Genomic DNA, 16368 nt, shown 5'->3' on the forward strand with positions numbered 1-16368 from the left:
CCCCAGGCCATTTTTTTCACAAAAGTTTTCTGCCAAAGCTGCAGGCCAGATTGTTTTTTGTTTTATTTTCTTTTTAGTGCTTATTCTGAGCTACTTGCAAAATCAGATAGCCTGCTACTTAAGGAAGCCTGAAAAGCTCTCCCTCCTCCCCCTTACTTTCAGAGCATGCTCCCAGGAAAAACACTCATTCAGGCTAGTCTTCAGAATGTTCACATACTAAGCTGTTAAATGACTTACATTTTATGATGAGCAAAATAAGGTTTAAGGGTCTTGTCATTGTCTTGTGTCTATTAATGGTACTCTGCACTGGACCTCAGCATTTAGCTGAGGTACCATAAGCTCTTTACAAGTTAAGATTAACCTGTCTCCCTCTGAAGAGCAGCTAATCCTGTATCCTTTTTTAAAACTTCAGTTCTGTACATATCCCAGTCATGGTCCTTCTGCTTCTGTTGTCCTACCTATCACAGTGAACAACTATCACCAATCATGAGCTTCTGCTGTTTCTCTTTTTCCTCTATTTTGTGAGTATATAATGAACACCATGACAGTGACCCCATCACCCTGTGTACTTGGTACATGTCGAAGATTTCCCTCATCTGGAGGATTGTTTTCCTTGTTGTCTTTGTCCTTGTCCAATTGAAGGCTTAATGAAAGGAATTCTTTTTCTTTTTTTGCTAAAAAACCCCTGCATTTTTGTGATTACATTTATTGGAAGGGTGGGAAAAAAATTAAAATGTCATTTGGTTTGGGGCGGCAGACTGACTTATTTCAGGAAAGGACGAATCCTTGGTTACTTCTGAGCATCAAAGTTTATGTAGGTTTCTCTTCGGAATACAGCCTCCATTCAGGAGGCTCCTCTTTTCCCCTCTGAACAGATGCTGGGTTTCAGCCAACTCTGAGCGGAGGGGCAACTAGCACAACACCGTCGCCCCGCACAAAGAGCATTGGAATATTCCGTTTCGTTGATTTATATATCTCTTCATACATCTCTTCATCGATTTCTATAGTAGTCAAGTCTCTTCCACATCTCCCAGTATCATATTTAAATGCTGATCATAAGCATGCAATCTTCCTCGAAGCTCTCGGTCATTTCGCATTTTCACATCAATGCGTTCATCCAGGCTGAGCCTAATGAGATCCAGAGGCTCCTCTACTGTGTTGGTAGTTTGTTGCTGGTCCACATCGTCCTCCATGCTTCAAATGCCTGAAAGGAATTCTATAGAACATTATTAAGGAACCCTGGCAGTTCATCAGGCTGCAAAGCACACGGTTGCCCGTACCAACCAACCAGTCACTTTAAGAGAGAAGGATGAGACTGTCTACTCCCATAAAATACATTATTTCAGAAAACCTAAACAGAGCCTCTATGACTCAGAACTGATTTGATGGCAATGAGTGGTGCTTATAAAACATTATTGAACCTGGTTTCATTTTTCTCTAGTACAGAAGGGAACTGCCATCATCACATTAGTGACTTTGAAATAATGTAATGGATCCTGTATGTAAAAGATGCATTAAAGGGAGGCAACTTTGGATTTGAGAAGCACAAAGATTTCTACTGAGTGCAAGAGTCCAATATGGTCGTGTAAGGTCTCTCTCTCTCCGGGCTAGAGTTACACCTCAGTCCTTGGCTCGGCACGAGAAAGAATTCACGCCGAAGCCTGGCTAGTGATCTAAGTGAATTTAATGAAAGTTAAAAGAAGCTTCAGGTTTTACGCAGCACCCATAGGATTCCTTTCAACCATGCGGCCTGGCAGAGACTGTTCGGGGGTCACGCAAAGATCTCTCTCCCAAGTTTTCCTCCAAAACAAGACCCCTCTCCCACTCGGTTCCTGCCTTTTCAAAGATTCCCGGGGGAGGCGTGGTGAACGACCCCAGGTCGATCCCATTGGCTGAATTGCAATCACCTGGCCCAGGTGGGCTGATCCAGGTTAACGCCCATCCGTGCCCACTGGGGGTGAAAATCCAGGCCTTTGTCCTATGCTGGCTCTCCTGGGCATGTGTCAATGGACATCCCATCTCTGCCTATCTGCCTAATGCAGTTGGTATCAACAGAGATGGATGGAGAGTAACAGGTAAATTCTAGAGATGACACTTTGATTGGATGTAGATGGTAAGTACAAAATATTCAATGACAAACCTAGAAATACTGCCAATTAGAACAGATGCCACTAATACACAAAAATGGTTATGGAAATATGAGTTCCTGCCAGCTGAACATCAGACATGGCTAGTGAACTCTGGTGGACACCTACGCCTCTCGCTGAGCCAGGGAACACTGAGAGAAGAGCAATTTGGATGAAAGGCGCATAGAATAGTGACTATTTTAAGAATAGGTTAAAGGGACAATTAAAGTCATAACTGATTGCCATTTATTCATTCTGCTTTGAAAATTCTAAGGCTGGATTAATTGCATTTCATAATACTCTTGTTTAAAAAAGGAGAGTCTTCTTTGCACAATTTCCACTTGTTTTATATTTGCTTCAACTAATTTAACAGGGAATGGGATTTTTGCCCCTAAAGAGAACCTAATCATTTTTCACTAAAAACATCTATCATCTTATGCAGTTGAACAAAGTTAAAGCTATATGAAACTTTATTAACCACTGAGAGCTTAGCAGTGCTTAAAAGGTCACTGTAAAGGCCAATTCGAATTTAAAATTACAGGATTAAATAAATTCCAGTAAATGCTCCATTAGAAAAGCTAGAATAACTTTTCCAAATACTTTGATTAAAAAGAGTGTGCCAATATGGAGATAAGTCAAAAAGCATTTCTTACGGGACAGAAAACATTATTAGACAATAATATCAATCTGTGACCCTACAGTTAGTCCGCGTGCCTTCCCTTTATGTATTCTATACATTTCTTAAGGCAATATTTGTTTCCCTTAACCTTGCTTAAATAATTCTGTGCTCTTTGGTTTACACCACATCAAAACAGAAGCTTTGGCACCTTCAACGGGTTCAACGCATGCTCTGTAAAAGCAAACTCATGATTCGGGCCTGACCAAGTGGCATTATTGAAGGACTTGAAAGAAAAAAATGTATTAGCTGGTGATCCAGAAGCACTATTGTTCTGGAAGATTTGGACCCCAAATGGCGGGTGGGTATAGTTTTTATAATTTAACTGCACAAGCAAGGTCACCGAATTGGAATAGGGAGGGATTTCTAGTGCAGACATGGTCTTTAGTAAAGGAGAAAGGGGGACTCAGGAGATGGGTGTGTTCCAGGAATGAGGAAGTACTTGGGGGTGAGGCAGGGCCTTGGGTTTCTTTTCCAAGGGTTAAAAGTCCCTATATAGGTTTTCCTTACATTTCCTTGTAAATATTCTTTGAGTGTGAAGCACAAAAATAAGTCTGAGGGGGGAAACCAGGCGAGGGTGGATGGGTTAAAGTTTCCCAAGAAAATTTTCTCTAGTAGAACAGTCCTTGGTACCCATAAAAATGAGCAAGTGCATTGTCATGATTAAAAATCAATCCTAAGTGCTGCCTTCAGATTTTTTTCTCACCTATGCAATTTCAAATTTTCTTAAATAGTCTTCATAATAAATTTCTGTAATTGTCCTATGTCCTTTAAGAAAAACATCAACATTGACCCTTTGGGAGCTCTCGAAAAAGTCACCTTAAACTTCTGAGCTTCCTTCTCTTTCATGAATTTGATGGGCCCAGCACATCCTTTTGGAAACCACTGTTTTTTTTTGTTTTTTTTGTTTGTTTAAGGCACCCTAAGGAGACTAAGACAAGTGTATTGTTAAGAGATCTTGTCTGTCATTATTCAGTGGTCACAGAAACAATAGAAACGTGTGTTGGTTAGAGTAAGCCTGTGTATGCGTGACCAGAACCCTGGTAGCAATGCTCTGACACACCCTCGTATTAGATTAATTACAGTTTTATGGAGCTTCTTTGTTTTATTTTCCTTTTCTAGACCTTTATATTCTTTAAGCATTTTAAGGAATGTTTACATAGACTTATGCTATCCATAAAATAGCAATTTGAGCACCCTGTGTTTGAAGAACAAATAAATAAAAGAATGCAAATGATTTTCCTTAATCAAAGGCTAATTTGTTTTTGGAGTGAAATGTGCCACACCAATTCAACAATTGCTGCATGTATGTGTGAGAGTCTAAAACCAGAGGTACTTGGCTTGGTGTGTGGAAATAAAGTAGCATGAAAGTTGAACCTTACCTCCATCTGAAAGTCTTGACATGAATCTAGAATCTATGTGAAATTTTACAATTGCTTTTTTTGAACAGTTTTTCTAACCTTGGTGCTGACATAACCATGTACCTTAAAAGAGAAAAAAATGTTCCCCTGTCAGATGGCAGATGCAGGATGTCATAGCCTATTCTTATCTGCCCCCCACCCCTACCCCCACTCTATGGTCAAACCGATGCAGGATATCTGACGGGTCTTGGTGCACAGCATTATCTGTATACCTTTACATTGGGGCCTCAGTGTATTGACATGCTTAAAAACACAAATTTAATGGTAAATTCCCAGGAAAACTTGTCTAGCCATTATCCTATTACCATCCTATAAGTATCCGAAGAGCGTATAAGATTGCAATTATGTACTCTTAGCCGATTATATAATCCACGTATGTTACCAACGAGTCCTTACTTAGTTCCACTTCTTAGATATCCCACCATCAATGTGAAAATTGTCTATTAGTCAGTCATGATTTTGTAAAGTTAGTTTCCGCCTCAACTACAGAAGAATGCACACTTCTTTGCTGTCTGGTAGAATAGCCATCCTCATTATCCTGGCCCAGACTGCCTTTGGACTTTCAATGACTCACTTAATTTTGCTTGTAGAGTGTATTTGCACTGTAGGACATGTAGAATTCAGTGATATGTTCTTGAAGTTATCTCACCATTCCATAAGGGGATACCTGAAAAAAACTGGCAAAAAGCCCTGCTGGATGGAGCATTCATACTACGCATTTTTCCCACTAGGCAAACATTGAATAAATTGCTCTGAGTTAGTGTTCCAAGTGGCTTCATCAGGGAAGGTTCAATCTGGTCACAATGAATTTTTTCGTAAAAGCAGTTCTGTTCAAACTTCATTTTTTTTGTGTGTGATGGCTGTTTTAAGAGAACAGCGTGCAGCTGTGAAATGTTGTTCCCTCCTCAGGAAGCATGCCGCAAAAACTGTTGTGATGTTGAACACAGCTTTCAAGGACAGCGCTGTGGGAAAAAAATCAAGTGTATGAGTAGTTTTCTCATTTCAAAACAGGTGAAAAGTCAATTGATAACAAACTTCATTCTGGAAGACTGTCAACTTCTCGAACAGACAAAAATGTTAACAAAATTCATGCACTTATGCTCGAAGACCAACGATGGACTATTGAAGAAATAAGGAAGTTATCTGAATTATCTTGGACCTCAACTCAGCTAATTTTAACCGCAGATTTTATAATGAGAAGGGTCACTATGAAATGTTTGCCTTGGGTTCTGATTGACCAACAAAATTATCCATGGCTGGAAACATGCTGTTCTTTGAAAGAACACCTCTGAAGAGACCTGGACATTTTTTTCCCCAAGGTCATTACTGGTGATGAGACATGGTGTCACTGAATGTGTTTTTCTAGTTGACCCAGCATAACGGAGTCCTCCACAAGATGAATTGGTTTCTCTGGCCTAACATGTGTCAATCCAGCTTGTTGAGAACTGTTAGACCGAGTTAACTAGAGAAACAAATTCAGTGACGTTCATATATATAGAAGGAGCTTTATATCAAGAAGTAATTGGATATGAAGAAAACATTCCCGCCCAGTCGAAATCAAGTCCGTAAGTCCAATACTAGTTCATAAATCCAATACTAATCCATAAATCCCTCTTCAGGCTCATGAATCCACAAGCAATGATTCAAAATGCAGAAAGATCACAGGCCAGTGAGTGCAAAGCCTTGTGAATCAAATGGCAGTGGACGCTTCTCCAGGGCTTCAGCATGTCTCCAGTAGGTTTCCAAATGGCTTGTCAGCATAAAGATGAAACACAGAGAGAGAGAGAGTGGCCCGCCTCCAGAGAGCCATTTATCTCGGTGGCATCTCCAAATGATGTCATCAAGCTTTGGCCTGATTAACAGGCTAGACTCTACCCCAACACTTCAAGTTGACATGGAATTATGCAACTACTACAAAGACCTTCCTGTTTTTGTTGCCCCTCTACTTTACCAAGCATGATGGCCTTCTCCAGGGATTGATTTCTCCGGGGAGTCCTGATGGCATAGTTTGAGTAACACGTAGGTTTCTAACTAATGTGAGCAGTTTGAAATCACCAGCTGCTCTGTGGTAGAAAGATTTTGTTTATCTGTTCTGCTAAACTAAGCGTTACAGCCTCAAAAAACCACAGGGGCATTTCTATTCTGTCCTTTGGGTTGCCGTGGGTCAGAATTGTCTCAATGGTAGTGAGTGGTTTTTTGTTTTTTTTAAACGATTTACAGCCTAGAAAACCCTCTCTCTCTCACTGCCCTCCAGTCTAAGCCAGCTCATAGTGACCCTGTAGGACAGGGTGCAATGGCCCTGTAAGTATCCATGATTAACTCTTCACGGAAGTAAAAAGCTCAGTCCTTTTCCCAGTGAGCAGCCGGTGGCTTGGAACTGCTGACTTTGTGGATCACAGTCCAACACATACCCACGACACCACGAAGGCTCCCAAAAATGCCTATAAGGAAGTTGTACTACTCTGTCCTGTAAGTTCGGCTATGGGTTGGAATTGACACGATGTAGCACAACAATTGCTCATACTGTTTTGTCATTATTAAAGTTCACTTTTTGTGCCTTAAACTTCTCTCTATATTAGAATGATTATTGTCAGTTTGATTTCACATAGATAATTCTTTAAACTAATACAATGTGCAAGGCAAAAATTGTTTATTAATGCAGCTAAACTATTGATTAAAGATGAATTCCAGGGATAGGTTCCATGTAAGGTTTAATAGATATCCTCTGGCCAATAGATGCAGGGCTCTTCCCAGTCCTAATGAGTCCAGCATGTCTGGTCTCTATAAGAAATTAAATTCTGTTCTGTATTTTTCTTCTCTTTGGACAGGTGATATCTATTAGGTTCTGCTTTGATAAAAAAGCATTCAATAATGACATCCAGCAAAGGTGTTTTGACTATGAATTATTGATTCCTTTGATGTAACAAAAAAAGACAGACAGAAAACTGGAATTCATACTCATAAAACTCGGTATCAACAATGTACTGTCTGTGTGAACTTTTTTTTTTCCCCGATCTGAACACAATATCCAGCTTTCAATGATATTAACTGTCTACAGCTTTATACAATGTTTTGTTGTTATCCCTCAAGAACTATTGCTCCCCCTTTCACTTATTATCCAGTTGTGGTTCAGTGAATTACTGAACATCTAGCTCTTTTCTCCATTTTGTGTTGTATTTAAACCTTACCCTCTATGTTTATGGTTCTCATTGTAAGCCAGTCAATGCTGATTCATAGAGCCCCTATAGGACAGGTTAGGACGGCCCTTGTGGGTTTCTAAGACTAACTCTAAGAGAGTAGAAAGCCTCATATTTCCCCTTCAGATAACCTGGTAGTTCCAACCAAAAGCCACTGAATCACCATGGCTCCTTATATCTGTAATTATAGTCCCATTTTGGGAAGAATTGTCCATTATGATAATGAGACAGGATTAGAGTAGGATGTATCTTGAGTTTCTGCTTATTAAATGGTACAACTCAAGTCACTACCCTTAGTGTCTTTGGGGGAATAATCTATATCCAATATATGGAAATATTCTGACATAATATTCTCTCTTGCTCTGGACCCTGCACCTGGCTCATTTTTGTCCTACCTCAGATTCTTGAGACGTGTGCCAGCAGCCAGTAGAAAATCATCTGACTGGATTCATTGACTTCCACACCCTTGTAAAACTTGTTGCTCTGTTGTCTCACCCATTTGAGTTGTTCAGCCCTTGTAGTTTTATGGGTTGGAAGAGACCACCTAACAATTACCTGGGAATTCCCAGCCTCTACAATCGTGTGACTTTTCCTGACAGCTTGTGAGTTCTATGAGATGTTGCAGAAATGTTTGGAAGCCAAATATGGAAAGAATAATGCCTAGGGGATGAGAATTAGTTGATGCTAGCTATGATGGAGTGAGACAGCAGTTTGGAAACGTCGGAGAGTTGGGACACTGTTAAGCTCCGCCTAATAAGAACCAGATTCGATGTACACTTTCGAAAAGAAATGACTCATGCATCAGCAACTTGTGTAATGTCAGAAAAGGTGATTATAAGTTCAAATTAATGCAATAACTAGAAAAAATTAATTGGATTTTTTCTTGCAGTAGGATATTTGCAAGAAAGTAGGGCACTGCAAGTTAATTCATTTGAAAATGTTACAAAGTTATGCATAGGGTTTTTATTATACATTTGAATTGTGGAGCTGGAAAAGAATACTGAACTAACATGGTCTGTCAGTCTGGGTACTTTAGAGAAACAAATCCACAGAAACTGATGTGTAAGAGAGAGTTTTATGTAAAGGTTAATGGCGCATCAAGAAAGCATCCCAACCCAATGCTGCCCAAGCCCACAAGTCCAACATTAGCCCATTAACCCATATGTCCAACACCAATCCACAAAGTCTTCCTCCATCTTACAAAACTGCAGAAAGAAAGCCGAGTCAGTGAAGGTATAAGCATCTCAGTGCTGGCAGGGTTCTACACAGGGGTGCTCCAGCACCCAGGGCTGCATCGGGGTAGGTCCATGTGGCTTCTCTTCAGGGATATCTTGCAGGAAGTGAGCCTTGCCAGCTAAAGCAGGGAACTGGCTAAGGCAGCTTCACCCTGGACTGACCATCCGAAAGCAAGAGACCTGAGAACTAGAAAGGTGAGGCTCACCGAGCCATTTATCTCTCCACTCTTCAATTAACCCCACATGTGTTTATTGGCCAGTTTGGCACAATAAACTACCTCACATGGACTTCTAAAGGACAAGCCTGAGTGAGGATAAGGCAGGACTGTGCACTGTTTCCTTCTGTTGTGCATAGTGTCACTATGGGTCGAAGCCGGCTCCATGGTACCTAACAACAATTAATACATTCCTCATAAACAAAACCAGCAACAGAGAAAACAAAGAAGGGGGGAAAAGGAGTACAAAAGCACAGTTAGAGTCTATTCTATTTAACATACATTGTTAATTGTGGTAGTTACATAATATGTTGTCAATTTGAGTATTAAGAGTGAAGGGGTGGAGTTCAGCCTGTCAATCGGGTCAAAGATTGATTACCTCATTTGGAGACACCAAGGAGATAAAGAGCTCACTGGAGCAGGGGACAGGCTCACTCCCTGCAAGACACTGCTGCAGGCATGACATGTGGAGCTACATTACAGCCCTGGAGCTGAAGGAACCCCCTGAAGACCCCTGAAGACCCATGCCAGCTATGAGATGCTTACAATGACACTGGATCCACAAGACTTCCCACCTGACTCAGACCATGGTATTTTCAATGCAAAAGTTAGACAATGTATGCAAAAGGTACACAATAAGGAAGATGGAAGTAACAGTGATACATTTGAATTATGATGTTGGCAAAAATATTGAAACTACAATGGACTGCCTAAAGAACAAACAAATCTGTCTTGGACAAAGTACAGCAAGAATGCTCTTTAGAGGTATGAATGTGAGATTTCGTCTCACATACTTTGGGCATGCTTTATTATGTAATAATTTATTTACATGTATACTCTAATTAGATCTAATTAGAAACCTTTGGAATGGTGACTTTTCCTAAGCTAAAAACATGATGCATTTATCTTTTTGACTATTGCTTAAAGATCTGACCCTGACTAATAGGAGAAACCTGCCTGAAGTCTTCTTCATATTTCTTTTTTAGCAGAAATTTAAATATTTTCTTTCAAAGGAGAAAAATCTATCAGATTGTCAAAATGTATTTACATAATATCATAGAACCCTTTAGTAAGTAAAAATATTAAAATAAGAAGCTCTTGTTTCTGAGCATAGCCTCCATCTATTTCTACACACTTCTGAAAATCTTATTCCTGCCTCTTTAACCCTTCCCCCAAAGCATTCTGAGCCCTTCCATTTGCAACACATAAAAATGGCAGTTTTGGGATCCATGAGGGGCAAAAATCGTGTTCCTTTGAAATGTTGAGTTTGGAGAACAAAGAGATGCCTAAAGGTGCAGGACATCCTTTCCTATCCTCAAAGAATAAGAAGATTCATTGTCATGATAGATAATTTTCCTACTAATGTCCTGGCCTTTTTCTGAACAAATCAGTTTTCTGTTCTTTGGGGAAATTTTTCACTATAAGGCTCTGTGATCGTCTCGTGTTTTTCAAGAAAACCTATCAATATTACTTCATTGGGATCCCCCAGAACAATCATCATAATAACTTTCAAAGCTGAGCTCTTGGCCTTGAATTTCTATGGCCCAACAGATCCTCTTGGGCCTCATTATTTTGATTGTACCTGTTTGAAAGCACTCTAAAGAGACTAAGACAAGTATATTACTGGAAGAACACACCTACAGCCATGCACTAAGTCATGTTTCAATACATTTTGTTTGGAATGAACTTGTGCATGTATTAACCTTAGTAAAAACAGATTAAAAAGAAAAGCCAAATCCACTGCAATTAAGTCTTATTTAGATTCAGAGAGGCTCCACCAGAGACAGTAGAACTTCCCATTTGGGTTTCTGGGGCTATAAATCTTTATGGGAGCAGAAACTCTCATCTCTCTACCTCCGGGGATCTGGTGGATTCTAACTGCTGGCCTTGCACTTAGCAGCTCGGCACAGAGCTTATTCTAGCTCCGGATCTCCTCAGAATCCTAGTGACCATCTTTTCCCACTGGCCCTCAATCTCTTGATTCTGTTAGCTAGAATATGCTTGAAAACATGCTACTATCAAGTCAATTCTGGTATATGGAAGCATCATAAGTTTTCTTTTTAGTTTTTTTTTTAATTTTTTTTTCTTTTTCTTTTCTTTTTAGTTTTTTGGTCTCTGTGCACACTATAGAACTAGGTCATACTTTACGGTCCTTGATCAAAACAACAGCCTCAATTTGACGATTCACTAATTCATGAAAATTTGGGCCACAATGAAATCCATTCTCGCACTCTTCAAAAAAACTTACAACAGTGGCCACATGCTGTCTATGAATAGATTCTAATATAGGAAGTTTCCAAAGCTGTCTCATCTTTTCCTTATAGAGTGGCTACTAAGTCTGAACCACTGATTTTGCAGTTAGTTGGCCAAAGCTTACCCAACATCACCATCAGGGCTATTTTGAAGATCATTAGAGATGAGTAACGTGTTTATTGGCTGACTATGTATATTTTCTACTACTAATCTGCATTCTCTAGAGTAGCAGTGTTATTAGGCGGCATTTTTAAGAGATGCAGTCCCTGTGTGGTGCAACAGTTTCTTTTCAAATATAATTTATTGTGTTTTGGTGAGAGTTTACATAGCAAATTTAGGATCCCATTAAACAATTTCTGTACATATTGTTCAATGACATTTTTCACATTATATCTTTCACATTATATCAACATTCTTTTTCTTTTCTTTTTAGTGCTTTTCTTGATACAGTATTCACAAATCATACACCTTCATGGTTAAATCATTTATAAAATCGGTTGTACATACATAATCACAATCCATTCCAGTGCTCACTCCCCAGATTTTTTGTTTGCTCCCCAACTCCTCTCACTCTCCCTATTCCCCCCTCCCCCTCTCCAGCTCCCCGATAAACCATTGCATCAGTCATTACCTATATGCATCTACTGCTTTCACAAACTGGGAAAACCAGCAGGAATAATGAAAAATATTTTTAAAACTAATATAAAATGGCAAGAATGAAATAATAATAATATAAAGTGCAAATACAAATAAAAAGTAAGAAAGGAAAGATCACTATCATTATTTTAAAAGCCAGGTAAGACATTTTTTTGGTGGAACAGCAAGAAATACTTGAGCCTAGATCAAATACAGGTGAGTCAAGATGGAGTTCAGCTGACCAAATGTCACTATACCATGTTTGATCCACCATAATCAAGTTTACAATACTCTGATAAGCTTTTTGAGTGCCTTGCCTGTGACTGGAAGGGATCTGCCAGAGGCTTAATCTAACTGGATAATATGTAGATGGGTTTTGGGCTCCCAGTATCCCCAACAGCCTTCTACAAATTGGGTGTTCACAATTTAAGCTCTGATACTTTTCACTTTGTCATATTTGGATTTTTTTTATTGTCACCTTTTGATCACACAGGCTGGCATGCTTCTTCCATGTGGACTTAGTTGACTCCTCATTTAAGTGACTGTTTGAAGACAAGCTTTAAGACCGCAGGCACTATTCCAATTGATAACCAGCAACGTCTGCTTTCTTCACTACACCTTGCTCTAACACCCTCATCTTCAGTGATTCCTTCATGAAGGTGAGTATCGAGTGGGTCCATGTTATCAGAACTAACTGTGTTTGGATTGGGGCTAGGGTTAAGTGTGAGAATAAAATCCATATGCTTGTCCATGGGTGCCGCAATTAACTTTGGCTGTCGTATTATGACATAAACAAAACCCCACAAGACCAACAACAACAATAGCAACAAAGTATAAAACAAACAAAAAACCAAGATCAGAAACAAACAAACAGAATGTTGAAGAACCTAAACCCAAAGAAATGTAAAAGAAAAACATTGTCAGTCATCTCCCTGGGGGATTAAGCAATTTCATTGATACCATCAACAATTTTGCCAATGACAGAACTCAAACCACTGTGGATATGAGGAGTCTGTATGACTACAGTTCCACTATGAGCCTCACTCCATGAGTTATTGCCCTGCACACTTGAATATCCCAATGGATTGAGCTCTGTTTATACTGCACATGGGGATTGGTGCCAGTGGGAAACTTCCTGGATCAATTATTTGTCAGATCCCTGCCCCCAAATTCAAAACCTGTACTAAATATATGGTGATTCTGGGTCCCTTTCCATTGGACACACACCCAGCCCAAGCCTCTCTGCTTCTTCTCCCTACAGAGTATCATAGTCCACAGTCCAATGGTATAGGCTGCTTTGAGGCAGGGCTCAGTTCATTCATTGGCCCTCTATGTTGAGTTCCTCTAGAGTGGCTTCTTAGGAATTCCATGCTGCCTGTAAGGCCAGCATCCAAGGTCATCATGGTGGTTTACCAAGGGTAGGGTAGAAACATTTTCAGAGTATTTATATAAGAATATAAAATCTGGTCTATTTTCCCCCAAGGTTCCCTCCAATCATTGTTAACATTCCTTGCAAATATGAGATTGCCCCTCCCCATTACCCCACCATACTCATCAACAGAAATGTGTGTCTCCTCCAAAATGTAGATAGTCCCCCCACCCCTGCTGATTTTAATTTAATTTTCCAACAAGTTTCTTCTTCCATTCTTGTGAATAACCCATTGAGTTCTCTCAATGTTGTATTGCATCAAGTGGATGGTCTTTCCCTTTTTCTCCCTCTTGAAGGAGTGGCTCCAGCCAATTTGAGGTCTCCTTGTTCATGCTGATTCTTGTGAAGTGATCATAAGGGTGGTGCCATGTGGGTCATGGCTGGTATGTAGCCTTCTACCCTTTTGATGGAACAGATTTCTACTCGACACACATGGAATTCCCAGGAGTTAGAAATGGCTGGAAGTAGATAACCAGGCCGTCTTTCCAAGATGCCTCTGGGTGAACTCAAGCCTCCAGTCTTTAGGGTAGTAGCTCAGCAGTAACAGGTTGTCTTACTCTGAGAATATTTTTGACCTCTAAACCAATTGCCATTGAATTGGTTCTGAAAGGCAATCCACTAAGGAGATTGCAGACAGAGAAAAATCTTACTATTTTTAGAGCTTAGTGGGTACAACTAATTGCAGTGAAATTTTCAAGATTAATTTTCTAGTATTTTCATGATAGCATACCTGAAGTTATGCTGATCTTTCAGAAAACTTGGATATAGGGGTATGATTTTCTTTGACTACATCTAAAAAGACATGGTCCTCGGGTCTTTGAGGAAACATCATTTACATGATTTTCAAAGATACAAAGGAAAATATGCTATTACGTTATATTATCTAAAGGGAATTTTGAAAGTCTAGGGAAGGAGGAGAGCCTCCGTCCTTATACTCAATGGGAAGAGTCAAATGGGCCTCAAGGCAGTGGTTTTTGTTGTTATTGTTGTCCTGTTTAGTGTATTTTCAATTTTTATTTGTCCTGATACTACAGTGGTCGTTATGTAATCTGTTGTCTATTTGAAAGGACTAGGAGTGAAGGGGTGGGTGGCAGCTTGATGGCCTCGTTTGGAGAATAAAAAGCTCCCTGAGATGGGATAAAAGCTCACTCCCAGGAGACATTTCTGACAAGAAGCCACATGAAGCACCCTTATGTATCCAGAGCCCCAAGAGCTGGAGGGACCATGAAATGCTTACCATGTCACTGGATCTGCAAGACTTCCCTCCACTGGCCTGTGATCTTCCTTCATTCAGCATCATTGCATATGTTCCATGAGTCTGAAGAAACCTTTATAGATTGGTTCAGACATATGGGCTAATATTGGACTCATGAACTTGATCTGAACTGGGCTGGCATGTTTTCTCAATATTCAATTGCTCTTTTTTTTCTAGTCATTTTATTGGGAGCTCATACAACTCTTATCACAATTCATACATACATCCATTGTGTCAACCACATTTGTACATTTGTTGCCCTCAGCCTTCTCAAAACATTTGGTTTCTACTTGAGCCCTTGGTATCGACTCCTCATTTCCCCCTCCCTCCCCACTTCCCTTCCCTCATGAACCCTTGATGATCTAGAAAGTATTATTATTTTGTCATGTCTTACACTGTCTGTTTCCCTTCCCTTATATATAAATCTCTTTCCTATACACATATGATTGTCTATGAATTTGTTTCTTTAGTCTACATGACTAGCTCAAGTGCTCAGCACAGCAAAATCAATAATTATGAGCAAGACATGCCAAAAGGATGCACTGTGACTATTTGGATATTATGTAAACATAAGTCAGTTTTCTTGCTATAACTTTAGGTGAAGAATCAACTTATGATTTTTGTTTTTGTAATTCTATTCCTCTAAGGTATTTGTTGTTGAGTTTTGATTCACATTCACTATATACAATAGAATGCAACACTGCTCAGTCTTGTGCATTCTCACAATCACTGCTCTTTGAAACCATTGTTGCAACCACAGTGCAAATCCATCTGAGGGTCTTCCTTTTATTAGATGACTCTCAACTTTATCAAGCATGATGTCATTTTTCAGGGACTAGAGATGAAGTCTCACCATCTTTGTTTCTAAAGAGCATTCTTGGTGTGCTTCTTCCTGGACAGATTTGCACATGAAAGTCACTGTTCATAAAACTGAAGAAAATAAAAGCAACCCTCAGAGCAAAAAGCTAAGTCAACATACCTGACCTTGGTACAAATTTAAATAAAAGATTAATAAGTACATTCATATACAAATGGGCAGAAATTGTCACAGAAAAAAAGCTATCTTCCTTCTGGCAGGAGGTATGGTTTGAAGAGCAAAGCTCTCCCTTCTTTGAAGTACAGAGAATATGATTCACTCTGCAATTTGAACAGTGAATATTTATTGCTGTCTCTTAAAGCTATTTGCATTACATACAAAATTAACAGCTTCCAAAAGTAAATAATCCAAGAATTACATTGATTATTGTGGATACTAAAGCCAATTATGTTAGTTATATAAATTTATGATGACTAAATCTAAAAGTTACACTCACAGCTATTGAGTTGGTTCCATTCAAATGCATCTCATAATGACTCTATAGGACAGAAAAAAGCTACTTTTGGGATTTGGGGTTGCTTTAAACCTGTACAAGAACAGAAATTTTCTTCTTTGTCCCTCAGAGTGGCTGGTAGGTTGAAATTGCTGACCTTGGGTCTGCAGACAATGCAAAACTCAATATAGCACCAGGGTTTCTAAGTATATCATTTAGGAGCCAGCAATTGGTTTTTAAAATATAAATAATGGTATAAGTATAATAATAGAAACTAAATTGTAATGTAACCCCACTATTTTAAGATAATTTTTGCAGCATAAATACTTTTACTGTTAATCAAAATAACCTACTACCTTTGTATTTGTCTTTGATTATTTAAGTTAGGCTTTGAGAGGTTTTTAAGAAAAAAATCTGTTAAAAAATTTTGCAACATCATCATTTCGTGAAAAATAAAATCATAATATGTATATAATACTCATAAAATTGATCTTTCACAGAGAAAAATAAATAACATAAGGATTATGAAGGAAAGAAGAAACACTAAAGAAAAATGAGTACTTCAGAATATATTTGAGTTTGTCAAAACTAGCATTCTTAAAAGTTTATTGGCAT

The 16368-nt window shown here is 39.1% G+C and overlaps 1 pseudogene; it reads right to left on the bottom strand.

Annotated features, from left to right (window-relative positions):
* Positions 1 to 740: 740 nt before the first annotated feature.
* Positions 741 to 1193, bottom strand: LOC142434433 (U6 snRNA-associated Sm-like protein LSm3 pseudogene; annotated as a pseudogene).
* Between the last annotated feature and the right edge of the window lie 15175 nt (positions 1194 to 16368).

This window comes from Tenrec ecaudatus, chromosome X (assembly GCF_050624435.1).
Source record: "Tenrec ecaudatus isolate mTenEca1 chromosome X, mTenEca1.hap1, whole genome shotgun sequence".
Lineage (NCBI taxonomy): Eukaryota > Metazoa > Chordata > Mammalia > Afrosoricida > Tenrecidae > Tenrec > Tenrec ecaudatus.